Source organism: Panthera tigris, chromosome F3 (assembly GCF_018350195.1).
Source record: "Panthera tigris isolate Pti1 chromosome F3, P.tigris_Pti1_mat1.1, whole genome shotgun sequence".
NCBI classification, from domain to species: domain Eukaryota; kingdom Metazoa; phylum Chordata; class Mammalia; order Carnivora; family Felidae; genus Panthera; species Panthera tigris.
Window position 1 is genome coordinate 64841628 of NC_056678.1, and position 4716 is coordinate 64846343.

Consider the following 4716-nt stretch of genomic DNA (forward strand, 5'->3'; position numbering starts at 1 on the left):
CCACAGGGTAGCTTTAAATAGGTCCCTCTCCCCCTCTCCCCCTCCTTCCCCTCCTCGGGAAAGAAACGTTTGTTGAAACAGGATCCCTGAGGACTCCTCCCCTCCCGCCCCTTAAGCAACAGGCGGGTGGACCAGGGACGGTCCATCTGTCCTGCTGTGTGCCCCCCTCGGCTCCCCCCATCCCCCCCTGGCCTGTGGCAGCCTCCACTGAGAGAGGCGAGAGGCAAGGCTGGGGCTGGAAGTGTGCCCCTTGGGGACAGGCCGGGGAGGGGGGTGGGGAACAGTCCCTGCAGCATCCCAGGATGCCAGAGACCACGTGGTTCCACCCTTTCTCTTGTTTTCCTGAGGGGGAAACTGAGGCCCAAAGACACAGACAATTCGAGTGCATAAAACAGAACCAGAACCCGGGGCTCTGGAGTCTGCACCCAACCTCCCAGAGAAAGAAACAGAGAGACTGTTCCCTCTACTGGAGAGGTTGCAGGGGCACGGACATCGGAAAAAGTAGTCAGCCATGGAACCCAGGGCACCCGGGGGGACCCTCGAGGGGAAAGACAATCCCCAAGCCCTCCAGGTGAAACCTGTCCAGAGTTTAAGAATCATGACTCCAGGGGCCAGGGAAGCGACTGGGGAAAGGACAGGGACGCAGAGGGGACAGGCCTGGAGCTAGCCGCGCAGACGTCCATGCTAATAGCTCTGGGTCGTGTTGACCCCTTGCTACCGAAGGGACGCACGACTCCCTCACTCTCAGTTGAGAGGCCTTAGGCTGGATCTATGCCTGCGGTTGGCAGGTGGGTCAAAAGAGAGGAAAAGACTGAGCTTCTCAGAGGCATCTGGAGGTCACCACAATAACACGTGCCAGACTCGAGAACCAGGAAGGAGGTGGCTGTTTCCTTCTTCCAGGGACGGAGGGAGGACAGGTGGGCAGCACACAGGACAGGCCTCCACAGGGAAGCAGGGGGGGAAGCTGGGAGAAGTCCCTGGGGGTGGGGAGGGGGCCTGGCCTGGCCGGAAGGGGTGTCTGTAACTTATACCAGAAGGAAACAGGGGTAGAGAGGAGCTGGGACCAGACCAGCTGGTCTGGGGGTGTTGCCTCACATTTTAATGGAAGAGCCAAAGCATGGGGGGCAAAGAGAGTGAGGGGCAGATAGAGAAGAAACGATCCTGGCCCTGCCATCCGGGAGCAGAGGATGGGATTCTCCTGGAGTGTCCCCATTTCTCTGGGCACAGACAGGGAGTGGAGGGAAGCCAGCAGGGGGAGGGAGAGCAGGTCTGGGAGCCCTGAGCCCAGACAAGCCGGGAGGGAAGGAGGGAGAGGATGGGGCCTCGGCTCCAGAGGCCTGATGTGCCCGCTCGCTGGGCTGGGTCCTCTCTGGCCCCAGAGGGAACTCCCTCCGGAGGGATTACGGACCTCTGTGCCAGCAAATCCACTCTCAGGGCTCAGTGCTCATGCCTGAATTCCCCAAATAACTGGCCCCCTCCAGGCCCGCACTTGGGATTTTCCATTTCAGGGATCCGGAAGGTCACATCCCGCTTCCGCTGTCCTTCTCCTCTTGGGTTACAGCTGGAAGGATGGGTAGGATGGGGACAGACACCTTCTGTCCTCAGGCCCCTCGGCGGACCTTGAAGTTGGGCCTGGGGGAGAACAGGCATTGGAGGGAACAGGAAGCGAAAAGCAGATCCCAGTTCAAGGGGAGAGAGGGAGGCAGCTGCAGACACAGCAAGAGGGCGGGTGGTTGGACATGAGGAGGGACGGCCCTGGGCAGAAGTCCCTGGAAGGGTGGCCCACAGGTGGCGGGGGTCGCTGGGCAGCGGGGCAGCTGAAGGGCCGTCTTGGCCTGGGCTGCGGGGAGACGAGGGGACCCCCCCTGGGGCTCAGGGGGCTCCTGTTCCTCAGTTGCTGGCTCCGAATCCCTTCTCTCTGCCCCGCGCTCCCAGGACGCAAGGTGAGGTGGGAGAGAAAACCGGCCCGGGCCTGCAGACACGTAGGCCTCAGTCTCACTCCCCCACACTCACCCCTGCTGGCACCTCCCAGGGCTGCCCAGTCCTTCCAAGGGCCTGGCTCCGGTCCCTGCGGCCAGGCCCATACCGGAAAGGACCGTGCCCTCCCTCTGCGCATACAGCTGGGGCCATATACCCAGCACCGGGGCTGGCGTGCGGCCCCCAGGGCGGTGCTGCTCACACATTTGGGGCTCAGACAGAAGAAAGGCTGGACAGGACACCCCGGCTCCATTTCCTGCTCAGACGTCCCTGCCCACCCTCCCCGCTTGGGCGATCACGGAGGCCCTGGGAGCCTACTTCCTTCTCCTCCAGTGCGGGCCTCAGACTCCGGGACACCAGTGCGGTGCGGACGCCTGGTCCCTTGAGCTGCGGTGCCTGTGAAGGGAGCCAGCGGTCAGTTTGGGAGTAAGACGGACAGAGCAGAGATCAGGAAGGACTGGAAAGTAGGCGGCGGTGGGGGGCGGGGGGGCCCGGGCCTGGCTGGGGAGTGGGTTTGGGAGGAGGGCAGAGGTCCGTGGGGATGGGTGGTCCTGAACCAGTTGTTTGGTCAGCGTGGGGAGCGGGGGTGCGTGTGTGTGCGTGACTGAGGGGCACGACCGTGTGGGGCCCCGCGTGTGGGAAAGGGGCCACGCGAACGTAGCACATGGAAATTCCAAAGGAAGAACCCCAGAGGACAGGAGAGGCCGGCCCTGGTTCGCCTGTGTGGTCAGTCCAGCCCGAGTGCCTGCGCCCCGGCATGTGCTGACCTCCGGGGTGTGTGAGCGGGAGTGCGTGGTGTACGTGAGAGTCCCTGGGAGAATGTGTGCGTGCACGAGGGGCTGGGGAGGCCACTCAGCTGCAGATGGGCCGTCAAGGTCTCCCAGAAACAGTTTTGTTTCCTAAGTGACTAGCCTCCTGGGGCCTCCAGCCCAGACTTGAAGGTTGTTTCAAGATCATGAAAGAGGGTGGGGGAGGGAGGGGGGAGGGAGGGACACTGGGGAGGCTCTATCACCCCCACCGCCCCTCCTCCGCCCCTCACCCCACTTCTCTGCCCCAGTCCCGATGCGGGCCCAGCTCAGCTGTCCTCCCCCAGCGTCCAGCCCTCTCCGGGGACCTCCCCTGCTCTCCCTCCTCCGTGCCCTGCAAGTCTCCTCCTTCTTCAGGGCCCCGTGCTCTTGTCCCCCACACCGGGCTTGTCCCCCACTCCCCCCCCCCCCCCAGGGCCTTCTTGGGAATGGATGGAATCTTCTCCTTCCAGGGGGAGGCTGGCCTGGGCTGACAGCAGGGATGGGGGACCTGGAAAGGCCCGGAGTGGTCATGGCAAGTGTCCCAGAAAGGTGCCTCTCACCCTCCTTCCTCCCCAGCCCTCTCCCCACCACCCCCGACTTGTAGTGGCCTTGTGGCGGGAAGGTTGGTTGGGCTCAGAGCCACAGAGCGCCTGTCTGAGTCCTGCTGCTGCCTCAGTTTCCCTGCTGGACCACAAGGCCGGTGTCGGATCTTCCCTCCGTCTCTCCCTTGATGTCCCCTCCTCTCTTTTCTTCTGGTCTTTCTTCCCAATCTACTCAAAATAGATTCTGCAGTCCTCTTTCTCTGTGTCTCCTTGCTTCTGTTGTCTTTCATCTTTCCCCCAGACGATCTTTATGATCCTTTGTATTGTTAAAATCCTATTCTACAGAACTCAGAAAACGGAGAAAGGAACACCCAGAAGGTTCCTCTGTCCCTCTGCCTCTGTCCCTGTCCCACCTCCTTCTGCCCTCTGCACTGACATCTGGGTTTGGACAGCTCTGGGTGTCCGTGCCGGCCCTCCAGAGGCGACCCCACTCTGGCCTTGCTCCTTTATCTGAATAACGAGGAGAGCTGGAAAATCTGAGGTGCCCTCTCCGGCTCTGACGGTCGCCAAATTCCGGGTCCCCTCCTCCTGGGCTCATGGCTCAGCTCAGGTGAACGGGAGAAATTATTTGCAGTGATATCTGTGTGATGACCCTCCACCTGGAGACCCCGGTTCAGAGGGGGAACCGAGGGGGCAGGTACCCCTATTTTGTGACCCGCAGAAATGAGGGTGATCCCTTTGACTGCCGGCACACAGGCAGGGAAGGGCTCAGGGTTGGGCGTGGGCTACCTGGTTTCTTACAAAGAGCCCCCGTGTGAGGTGGGACTGGGGAGAAGGAGGGAAGGGGAGAAGGAGGGAAGGGCTGGTGGGGACAGGGAGCGGCTGCAGCAACCTGACATTTCTTGGCTGGCATTTGATCAGCAAATACCAGATTAGTCTGTTTCCAGAGATTCTTTGTGCTGGAAAAATATGTTAGGGGTGATGGGGCGCATGGAGTTAATGGGCCTTGCTGAGTTTGGGGGTCAGGGGTCACAGCTGGGCCCTCTAGGGTTCCTGTTTGCCTTTGATTCCATCCGGACAGGGAGGGAGAGGCCCTCCAGCCCCCTGAGGCAGGTTTGCTTTGGCCCGAGATCTGACCCGGCCACTGGCCCAGAGCACCCCGCCTCCCTGCTCCCCCTATCAAGAGGCAGCCTGGCTCGGCCCCCAGCCCCCTCCTTCCTACCTCCTTCTTCCTTTACCAGGGCCCCCTCCGCTTGGCCCAGGATACAACTCTGTTGGTCTGCCTGCCCCCAGTGGTGTTCCGGAGGCCTGGCCAGGACCGGATGCCCTACAAACATCTGGCACACGGGGCCACCGCCTTGTTCCCACATAAGGCGCCCGCCCTCCTGGGGGCTTCCGGGAGTCCGGCC